This window comes from Triticum aestivum, chromosome 4A (assembly GCF_018294505.1).
Source record: "Triticum aestivum cultivar Chinese Spring chromosome 4A, IWGSC CS RefSeq v2.1, whole genome shotgun sequence".
Taxonomy (NCBI): Eukaryota; Viridiplantae; Streptophyta; class Magnoliopsida; order Poales; family Poaceae; genus Triticum; species Triticum aestivum.
The window spans coordinates 665604188-665616084 of NC_057803.1; the positions used below are offsets into that span (position 1 = coordinate 665604188).

The following is an 11897-nucleotide window of genomic DNA, read 5'->3' on the forward strand; positions in this document are numbered from 1 at the left end:
AATTGCGACCATTCTTACAGCCAGCACATGGACAAGGCATAAAACCATCCGCCCGCTTGTTTGCCTCAGCCGCAAGCAGAAAAGTATGCACACCCTCAACGAACTGGGGAGAGCATCGGTCATCGTACATCCATTGCCGGCTCATCTTCATTACACAACACCGAATAGACCAAATTAATACAAGTTCATACATAAAATTCATACAACACTTAAATGCAACAAACAAATAACTCTCTAGCTAAAGCATTTAAATGCAACAAAAAATGCGATCAAGATCGCAACTAAGGTAACAATTGATCCAATAGCATAATGATACCAAGCCTCACTATCGATGGCATATTTTCTAATCTTTCTAATCTTCAAGCGCATTTTCTCCATCTTGATCTTGTGATCATCGACGACATCGGCAACATGCAACTCCAATTCCATCTTCTCCCCCTCAATTCTTTTCAATTTTTCTTTCAAGTACTCGTTTTCTCTTTCAACTAAATTTAACCTCTCGACAATAGGGTCGGTTGGAATTTCCGGTTCACATACCTCCTAGATAAAAATATCTATGTCAATTTGATGGGCATAATTTTTCATAAACACGAAATGCAACAAATAGTTTTAAAAGAGAATATACCACATCCGAATCATAACAAGGACGAGGACCGATGGGGACGGATATCAAAACCATGGCACTATGTATAACAAACAACGTACGTGTAAGATAATTATTATACGAGTAACTATATACCAAATCACACAAACATCAATTTTTTATATAAAATTTCATGAACAAGAGGCTCACCACAAGGTGGTGCCGGCGACGGGACGGTGCGGGCGATCGACGGTGGTTACGACGGAGATTTAGAAGGCACTAAGTAAACCACACCTACATATGCAAACTAAGTGTTATTTTGACCTCAAATTGCATATAAATCAAATACTACCACATATAATTCCTCCCAAATTACTAAAATCCACAATTAATCACTATATAAACCAATGCAAGAGCTAATCTAGCAATGAGAGATGAAAGGACAAGTTGCTAACCTTGGTGATCATTTGAATGGATGAGGGCCTGCAAATCTTGACAAATTTGGGGCAAATTTTGTGATGAACTCGAGAGGAAGAAGGGAAGAACAGAGGAGAGGGAGAGGGGAAAGGGGGAAGAACAGAGTGCGGGTGGACGAAGGGTTTATATCGGACGACCTTTAGTACCGGGTCGTGCCATGAACCGGTACTAAAGGTGCTGGAAGGGCCCCACTCTGACAACATCCTGCCACCACTTTCTTTAGTACCGGTTCGTGGCACGAACCGGTGCTAAACGTTCGCCACGAACCAGTACTAAAGAGCTGCTCCCGCCTAGCCGTTGGAACCGGCACTAATGGACACATTTGTGCCGGTTCTGTTACAAACCGGGACTAATGTGTCTCACATTTGACCCTTTTTCTACTAGTGCATGCATGCCCAAGCACACTCATTCGGCCAGAGGCCACGGCCACCATGGCACATACTAGTTAGCTAGCTCATTGCTACTGCTCTCAGTTCCATACAGCTCCAGGAACAACTATGTACTGCGATGTACGTTACTTATATACAGATATGCAGGAGTAGGGGTATTATCTCTCTGGAGGGCTCGGAACCTGGGTAAACCCCCGCGTGCTACTCGCATACCCGTTCCGGATATTCCACAACACTCTTGCCCTCACCTCAAGCCACCCTGTGGCATCTGTCGTCTCGCGATCCCCCTGCCGACTTACGCGAGAATACCACGACGGCAAGTTTGTATCTTAATCAGAACCTTTACGGCCTGTTTGCACAAGAGTCTGATTACATTTGTGGCATGGAAGTTTTGCATAGGTTTAGCTGGAGATATAAACGTCTTTACTGAATGCATGTGACGTGACATGATGTAGAGATAAAGGGATAGATAGAGGGGATCAGTGACTCAGATGATGGAGGTTCTTAGTTTCGTCATCTATGGTTCAGTTCCCCGACAAGGGATGTTGTTATATGGTGCACTCTTTTTGCAATGTTGTATCACTAGTTCTGAAAAGAAGCCATGTGTACTATATAATGGAAAAGCTGAGTGCAGCGATTTGGTGCCAGACTCATCTGCACCCGGTCAGAAAAACAATTACAAAAAGTTTCAAAAATTCTATTTTTCTTTTTGCAGAAAATTTATTGAGTGAGGTCCGCTTCAATTTTCAGGTCATTTGGACATCTAAGTAGCTCTCGGCAAAAAAGAAAAATCGGGTGACAAGAAGCGCATGAGCAGTAAACTTTTTTACAGACCCCGAATTGTCTTTTTTTCCGAGAACTGTTCAAACGTTCAAATGATTTAAAAATTGGAACAGCTCCCACGCATCAAATTATCTACGAGGCAAAAAAGGGTATTTTTTCAAGTTTTCTAGTACTTATTTTGTTTTTTTGCTTCAGCGCGGGTGCAGATGAGTCTGGACTTGAAAGTGGATTATCACTATTGTATCTCATACCGTCAAACCTATCGTTTTTTGTAAACTTAGGTTCATGAGTGTGGGCCAGCTCTCATCGAGAATTAACTAAATTTATCCTAGCTACTTAGCACAACTTTTTCTTTTGTCACTTTTTTCTTTGAATTTGTTCTTTCACTTCTATTTTCTGTCATTTTATTTTTTGTGTTTTGATTTTTAGTGGATTTTCTTTTTTTATATAAAAGTAATATGTAAATATGGGTTTGCATGGCTGGCGGCATGCAGCTGCAGTAGCGGGAGCCCGAGACGACACGGGAGTGGCGTCGCCGGTGGAGGAGAGTCAGACGTTAACGGGGTCGGTGAAGGGGTGTAGACTCGCCGGAGAAAATATGATGCGGGGAGGTTTAGAGGGATGGTCAGAGCAGCGGCAGCATGGGGGAGGCGGCGGCTTCCGATGGCCACAGCTGAACTGAAACAGAAAGAGGGAAATCGATAAACTGAATATTTTCCAGGCGACTGACGCATAGGTGCTCTCCAAGCAAATACGTACTCACTGAATAATAACTCTAAAAAAAGATGAAACTCATGGACACTAGCACCCAATGGTTTATTGATATAGGAGAAGCATCCCTTGTGAGAAACCAGAAATTCGTCCCCGACATGGCTCGAACCCTGGTTGCTGGAGACGCCACTGCGCTCCCTTGCCACTAGGCTGCAGCCTAGTTCAATCAGTTCGTTAACAAATCCATGGCTAGTAACCATTGATGAGCAAATAAACAAATCCATGATTGAATGCCCAATTATTAATCCACGAGGGCGTCCACAGTTCGACACTTAAACACGAGAAGGGGTAAACTGAAGATACATCAGATCAGCGCTCCGTTCGGAGCCTGAAGTGGTCCAACGCGGAGGTGCCGTCCAGGCCCTTGGCCCTGTAGTGCCGGAGCAGCTCCTCCACGGTCGCGCTCTTGTACCTCGCGCGGTCTCCGCCGGCGACGATCGGCTGCAGCACCCTCGTGGACGCGGCGGCGCCGTGCGTCCTGAAGAAGCATGCCACCGACACGCGGGGTCCCACGCCGTTGGCCACCACGCGGTGCTCCAAACTCTTGAACATGTCGTTGGACACGAGCTGCAGGTAGTCGCCGATGTTCACCACCAGTGCCCCCGGCACCGCCGGCACCTCCACCCACTCAGAGGAGCCGCCGTCATCCTCCACGAGCACCTGGAGGCCGCCGACGGCGTCCTGGAGCAGCACGGTGAGGAAGCTGGGGTCGGAGTGCCGGGTGGTGCCCATGGTCAGGTGCGGCTCCGGGCACGCCGGGTAGTAGTGGGCGGCGAGGTTGAGCCCGTCGAGGCACCCGGCGTCCTTCTTCAGGTGCCCGCGGCGCAGTCCCAGGGCCTCCGACAGCAGTTCTAGCAGCTCGCGGTACAGCTGCTGCGCCAGCCGCTCATACTCCGGCACGACGCTCCGGAGGGTCGGCGGGATCTCCTCGGGCGCCGGCGGGTCTGGCGTCATGTCGATGTACACGCTGTCGCGCCAGTTGGCGGCCGGCGATTGGAACAGGTCGAAGTTGCTCGTGTACCTGACGCGCCGGCCGTGGTCCCGGCTGTAGTACGGCGCCCTAGCCTCCGAGGGCTCCTCGTTGAAGCGCCGCACCGCCGCGAGCATCTCCGACATGGCCGCCTCGGGCACGCCGTGGTTCACCACCTGGAAGAAGCCCACCGTCTCCGCTGCCGTCTTCACCGCGCCGACCACGGAGGCTCGCCCCGACGGCGTCCCGAGGCCCGCGAGGTCGATGACCGGGATGGTGAAACTGCGCTCGTGGTGTGGCTGAGGAGGCGCGTCGAGGGGGAGGGAGTCCGGCGGGTGTGAAAGATGGCCGGGACGGTGGTGACGCCCGCGTCGACCAGGCCCTTGACGCCCGCCTTGGTGTCGTCGAACGCCTGGAGCGCTCGGCGGCGGTCGTCGGCTGCCGTAGATGTGGCGGCGGCGGTGGTGGACATGTCGCCGGGGGCTCTGACTGCGAGCGAGATTGGACTGGAGTGGAGGGTAGTGTGAGCGATAGTTGGCCGGTCGTCGGTGCTGTGGTGTCCGTATATACACGCACGCACGCTAGCGAGCGAGGAGCGGATGCATGCATGCACGTTCGATCTGTTCGGTGGCACCGCCTGGACCATCTTCCACGCATCCAGTACCAGCAGGCAGAGCGCAACACCCCAGCAGGCACGCTGGCTACTCTGTCCTGTCAGTCTGTCTGTTTGCGCACAGTGGAGACGAGGAGGCAATGCATTAGAAACACGGTACGAGGTGTGCGCACGCGTACGTGCTATATTCATTTGCATTCCATGCATGCAGCTTACTACCTCCATGCCAAAATATACTCCTTCTTTTAAAATTCTTGTGTTAGATTTATACATCAGTATCTAGACAAATCTAAGACAAGAATTTCTAGACAAATCTAAGACAAGAATTTTGAAACGTGGAGTAAAATATATGACGTTTTGGTAAAAGTCATGTATTTTGGCACGTAGGTAATACTCCCTCTGTTCCATAAGGGCATCTACAACGCAACCCGCAAAAAATCTCCTGCATCTGTCCATGAAAGAGAGACTAGTCTGCGAATATGGATGCGGGAGGCAGTCATCCAACACAAGCTGCATACATTTTTCAAACTATTTTTTAATAAATCGGATGAAATTCATGCAAACACGGGCTGCTTTTGTACAAACATGACGGATTTCATAAAATACGGCGGATTTAACTACATTTCAAGCATTTAGAACAAAAAAAGACCTGCCCTTAAACCTATCCTACGGCGGCGGCAGCCGGCGTCCAAGCCCGTGTCGTCCTCCTTCTGCCGTCTCCATGAGCACCAGCGCTAAGACCGATGAAGTGAAGGTGCAACCTCCGAGGAAGAAGAGTAAAACATGGGAGACGGACCGGCCCACATGGGATACCAGGCCCCGCCGCCTCCCGTGGCTTACTCATCCTCGGAGGAGTCTACGCCTTGTCCGCCGCGGTGGGCATGAGGTCCACGAGGGAAATGGTGGCGCCTCGGCCCACCGGGTCGGCTGATGGTTCGTCGGCGACGCGTCGGAGGTGCAGTTGGCTATGTTCTCCTCTGTGATGGCCTGCAGTTGTGCCTCTGCCTCTGCCGCTTCCTGCCGAGCGGCGGCTTGAGCACGGGCGGCAAAGTAGACGGCACGCTGCTCCATGACGAAATTGGGGTTCGCCTCGGCCATGGCCGCCACGGCCTCCTCGCTTGCGCGCTCACCGTGGATCTGGCCCTCTTCTAGCCAGTGCTTCTCCAGGAGGAATAGGTTGTACCGTGTTTCTCATCTGCCTGCTGGAACACCGACAAAGGGGCCAGCCAGGCTACACCTCCACCATGGCGGTGTTGAACTGCGTCTGCACCAGCTACATGATGAAGCTGGCATGCACATGAGGCGCGGGAGCCTAGGCGGAGTCGTCGGAGCCCGTCTCCATCGTGTTGTCGTCCTCGTCGTCGGATACCTCGAGTGAGATGGCCGGCAATGCCAGGCGGCGGCAAGGGCGCCACCACGTGCTTCATTTCTGACGTTAGTCTGTCAAACGGTGCTTTCCCACTGGCGGTCATGGTGAATGCGGTGCAAGGGAGGAGGATCTGGAGGGCTGGTGTTGTGATGTGCTGTTAGCCAGGTGTGGCCGCTTTTATATAAGGGGCGAAGTTTGTCTTCGGTTTGCGGGAAAAATCGCACCCGGACCGCTCCACGGACCAATACAGTTCAGCGTTAGATGGCTTCCGCTATCCGAACAACTCTGTCCGGATGGTTGTAGGAGGTTTACGGTCCGCCTTGAACATGCCCTAATATAAAAGCTGTTTTAGCACTACATGAGTATTAATAGTGTTAAAAACACTTTTATATGATGGGACGGAGGGAATAGAATGTAAGATCAAAGTGTTCTTTCATCCGGAGCCAATAAGCATCTCTATTTTGATCACCTCCAACGGATGGATCCCTCGACACGTCCAACCAAGTTTTGCATAGGACAATGTCTTCGTCGTTGGTGTAGTTGCCTCCTCTTTCTTTCGGTGCGTCGACAATGCCCTCACCATCCACGTCCACCTCGAACTCATGGTCTTCGAAATGCATGTCATTGGTTTGAGACCAATGCGAATTGTTCGAGCCAACACCCATAATTTACATGTATGCATCATCGTTCACACTACAAAGTATATTGAACAATGCAATAAGCTAGCTATCTATATGTATGCATTCAAAAAATAAGAAGGAAAAAAAGTTGGGGATTTTTTTTACCTTTGGGGCATATCGTCGAACATATTGTGCGCGTCGGCCGCCGGCTCAACAAGTGAGCTCGCCGGCGCTTCCGTAGCCGCCGTGCTCGTCACACGCCCTGCAAACTTCTTCCTCGGCGCCTTCGAGGTGCCGGAGCCGTCCGCCGCCTTGTTCTTCTTCGCGGATGTCTTGCCCTTCTTCGACCGCGCCGCATTTGGGAGCTTCGAGGGGGGTGCACGTGGCTTCATCACGGTAGGCGCCGGCGCGACGCCACCCGCCGCCGAGGTCATCTGCGGTGGCATGAAGAGGCCGCGCGCGAGGCCGATGCTCGGAGGAGCTCCGGCGGAGGCGAGGCCAACGCTCCCAGCGATAGGGTCTGCGGCGGCAGCGACGGCGGCGGTGGTGGCGGTGGAGGGTTCGCGGCTGTCGGATGGGGTGAGGGGGTGCCGGCGCGTTCGTCCATCAGGTCAGCTCGCCGGCGCCGGCGCGTGCGGGGCGAAGATGGCGCGGTGGAGAGAGTGCGACGCGAGCGCTCATGTGTGCCGCGCGCGGAAGCGGGCGCTCCAAATACGCAGCACGGGATCTTGGCTCCTTTCTTCTCCAACGAGCAAAAAGCACCGCTCCCTCTCGTGTTCTTTTCAAGACACCACGGCAGCAACTACACTGATCCTCGTCTTTTTGCCTCTCCTTTTTTCCTGTGCTCATGCGCCGTCTTACCCTCGTCGCAAAGCGGGAGCGCCGCCCAACAAAAGGCCGTGTTACAACCGCGTGGCGGTGCAGCTGCAACCGGCGGCACCCATGCTCCGACGACGGAAGCAGCCAGCAGCTAGTGCTGCACCCGCCCATGCTTAGAGCAGGGTGTGGAACGGCGCAATTTAAACATGCTGCAATCAGCAGATCACTAAGTTACAAGTCAACCCGCATTTGTTTTTGCTGGGACTGGTGAGAAAATTTGCTGCGATCACGAGCCTTGATTACTGGAACCATTTTTTTTGCTGGAACAATGTTCTTTTTCCCCCGCAAAAAAATTATATTCTTTTTGTTGGAATCATGTATTTTTGTTGCCGGAATCATGCCACTTTTTTAGCTGGACCCATCCAATTTTTTTTTTTGCTGGAACTGGGTTTTATTTTGCTGGAACCAACTTTTTGTTTTGTTTGAATCAGTATTTGTTGATGGATTCATGCCACTGCATTGCTGGAACCATCCAACTCTTTTTCTGGAACCAGCGTCGGTAGATGCTATAATGGGTGAGTGAAGATGTTTACTATCGTCAATGGCTGAGCGATGATGTAGTAAGGCGACGCTGAAGATGCTACGATAGTGGATGGAAAGTGCTACAAATGGCTACCCAACTTGGTACGAGGAGTCTAAGGTCGGCGAGAATCCGTTCCGGAATCGAGGAGAGCGAAGGGAGGAGGTCTTGCAGGGGCGACGAGCGGCGGCGATACCTGCAGTGCTTCTAGCTCTCGGGGGCCTTGCGCGGGTTTGGACAGGAGGTGTTGACGGTGCTCATTGCAGCCTTTTCTGTCTCTCCTGTGTAGGAGGACGATGAAGCGAGAGGGACCAATCTGATGGCTGGCAGGTGTAGAATTGTCTGGCTCACAGGTGACCCCCCGAAATTTCGGCCGGTCGACCGACCCCTAGCACGGCCCTTTGGTGTAAGCATATTCTGTGTACAGGGCTAATCCTATATATAAGGGGTCGAATACCCTTCAAGAAACACACGGCAACCAAAGGGGCCTCGGCTTAGAAAACACTCGGCTTAAAAAAGAGCTCGACATATGTCCCAAAACACACTCAGCTTACATGCGAGTCTCATCAAAGTACCTGGCACACGCGGTCATTTTCACCGCACTTGACGGCTCCATGATGGTGGGCGCTATAAACTTAGTGCCGTCTAATGACATGCTCGTCTTATGTATGTCTTTTTTTGTAAATGACAAAAATGTAAGCTGAATGCCTTGGCTTTCGAAGGCTCCTCGTTAAAGCAGCACACCGCCGCGAGCATCCTGAGCACAGATGTCTCCAACACGCCATGGTTCACCACCTAGAAGATGCCCACCGTCTCCGTGGCCGCCCTCACTGCGCTGACCACTGAGGCCTACACTGAGGCCTGCACCAACGGTGTCGCAAGGCCGGCGAGGTCCATGACCGGGATGGTGAAGCGGTGCTCATGAAGAGGCTGAGGAGATCTGTTTCTCGTGAAAGTACATATTTTGCCTTTTTCGACAAACACAACTCATGGATGCTTGAAGCATTTAACATGGTGATGTGTGTAGGTTGATTCATATCCCCACTCCTTCTTATATACGTTTCCCATGAAGGGGCGGGTGGGGAGGAATATATATACATGGGCCCAGGCCATTTTGGTGCCTATAGGCACGGTCTGGAGGTTTTGAGGCTCCTCCAGTAGGGTTCCGGCTAATCACGAAGGTGCATATCCCGAACTTTGGTGCGAAAGTTCTAGGGCATGTTTCATGCTGTCTAGAAACTCTTTGTAGGCATCTGGACGTCGGCATGGAGGTTTTGGGCAGACCTTGGGGAGGTCTAGTAACTCTCTGGACACACGAGAGATTATTGGGCAACACCTCTCTTGTTGCCTTGGAGGTCGCCTTCGTGATATGCACCTTTGTCTTTGTGGTTCCTCCTTCGCTTACATGCTTCAATATTGGATTGTGTAGGCAATGTCTTATTCATGATCCCCTCCTCAACATTCATAATGCTGGCCACAAACCTAAATTCTCACAAGGTATGAGCGTTAAGTAGTATACCATCCTCGAAAGTTGCAACACGTATAAACGAGAAGATTCACCTTTGTAGGCCATCTATGCATGTCACCTAGTGTTGAAGCATGTCACAAGGTGATGTCTGTAGTTTGCTCCTCGTCATCATGCCTCTTTGAAGGACCAAATATGTCGAATAGAGACATGGCGAGAGGGTTGGGAAATATGCTAATAGCAATGTTGACTTTTATTACTTGCTTTCAAGGAAATGCACAATTGATGATTACTTCTGTAAATGTGCAACTAAATGAAGTGCCCCATATGAGAAGATACAACTACCACAAGAAAAAAAATAAGGTAAAAAGCTAGTAATAAAAAGCTCAGAGTAGAGGTTGGGGACTGAAGTAACAACAAGTTGGATACCAATATTTATCAAAAAGTATGCATGTGGGGGTGGAAGAAACTATGCATCCAAATCAGAGACAGATAACAAAACTTAAATTGTACAAGTAAATGAGAAAAATAAAATTGAGCATTGTAGGCCCATTACCTCTAGAATACTTAGACATACATATAAATCATGTTAATTACATATCTCACAAGAAAACTCGTGATCAGGAATTCAAACATAGCTATTATGTAGGTCACAAAATATGACTATTACATGATGATGATGGAAAACTCCTCCTTGCAATCGATTGCGAACTCCTTTAGAGGAACCCAAAGTTTATCCATGTGAATACCCTTAAGCTATTATCTTTGAGGTCTTGGCATATACTTTCGCCGAACATGCCATCAATTTATTTGTTCTCAACCTCAATTATATTGTGGTGCAAACTGAAGGTTGATTTGGCTAGGCATGATTTTAATCTATGTTCGGTGCATAGGATGTATGCATATATTTTGGTGGTTTTGTTCCATGTGAGTTGCTACTAATACTGCACAATATCAACATGGTTCCCACTTGTAACCAGACAAGAGTGAAACTTGGTGGTACGATATTTTTTAAGCCTATATTGGCTACATGGAATGTCTCGTTGGATTTATTTTAGATGACTTCGCGTAACACATGTGCGACATGAATATCATTAGGTTCTATATTTTACTACGATTAACACCATGCAACACCAACATAGTGCCCACATGCAGCGTAACCAAGTGAAGCTTTATGGCATGGTTTTATATTATTGTTAACCCATACTTTGATGGATATATGTTTTTTGCAATTAGTGAGTCATGTTATGTTATTTCACAAAGAAACCCACACTAGTAGAAAAAGGCCCATTCGTACCGGTTCGTGAGGGCCTTTAGTCCCGGTTCACCCAGGAACCGGACAGATTGGGGCTCCACGTGGCCGCTGCCGCTTGCCCAGGCAGGGTGGCCTTTTGTCCCGGTTTGTGCCACCAACTGGGACCAAAAGGCTTGCTGGGTTTTTTGTTTTTTTTCTGAAAGAGGGGGGGGGGTTGGGGGGGGGGGGCGGGGTTTGTAGGGTTAATTTAGGGGTTTCATATATTGTGTTAGCTAGCTAATAGAGAAAAGTGTCCTCTCTTATCCCTGTGGTCGACTACATCACCGACGACCCCTCTCTCTCTTGCCAGAGCAACCAGGCAAGCCCCCCCCCTTGATCACCAGATATTTCCTACTCTTCTCTATACTGCTTGCATTAGAGTAGTGTAGCATGTTACTGCTTTCCGTTAATCCTATTCTGATGCATAGCCTGTCATTGCTGCTACAGTCATTGATACCTTACCCGCAATCCTAAATGCTTAGTATAGGATGCTAGTGTTCCATCAGTGACCCTACACTCTTGTCCGTCTGCCATGCTATACTACTGGGCTGTGATCACTTCGGGAGGTGATCACGGGCATATACTATATACTTTACACCGTTACATTACTGGTGATACTGTTCGGAGTTGGGGCTGAAGGGGCAGGTGGCTCCATCCCGGTAGAGGTGGGCCTGGGTTCCCGACGGTCCCCGACTGTTACTTTGTGGCGGAGCGGCAGGGCAGGTTGAGACCACCTAGGAGACAGGTGGGCCTGGCCCTGTTCGGCGTTCGCGGATACTTAACACGCTTAACGAGATCTTGGTATTTGATCTGAGTCGGCTACGAGCCTATACGCACTAACCATCTACGCGGGAGTAGTTATGGGTATCCCGGCGTCGTGGTATCAGCCGAAGCACTTCAGACGTCAGCGACGGAGCGGCGCGCGCCGGATTGGAACGTAAGCCTGCTCTTGTATTAAGGGGGCTAGTTCTGCTTCCGGCCGCCCTCGCAACGTGCAGGTGTGCTATGGGCGATGGGCCCAGACCCCTGTGCGCTTAGGTTTAGACCGGCGTGCTGGCCTCTCTATTTTGCCTAGGTGGGGCTGCGACGTGTTGATCTTCCGAGGCCGGGCATGACCCAGGAAAGTGTGTCCGGCCAACTGGGATCGAGCGTGTTGGGCTATGT

The 11897-nt window shown here is 50.3% G+C and overlaps 1 pseudogene; it reads right to left on the reverse strand.

Moving 5' to 3' along the window:
- Positions 1-3246: 3246 nt before the first annotated feature.
- On the reverse strand, positions 3247-4492 carry LOC123082984 (1-aminocyclopropane-1-carboxylate oxidase homolog 1-like; annotated as a pseudogene).
- Between the last annotated feature and the right edge of the window lie 7405 nt (positions 4493-11897).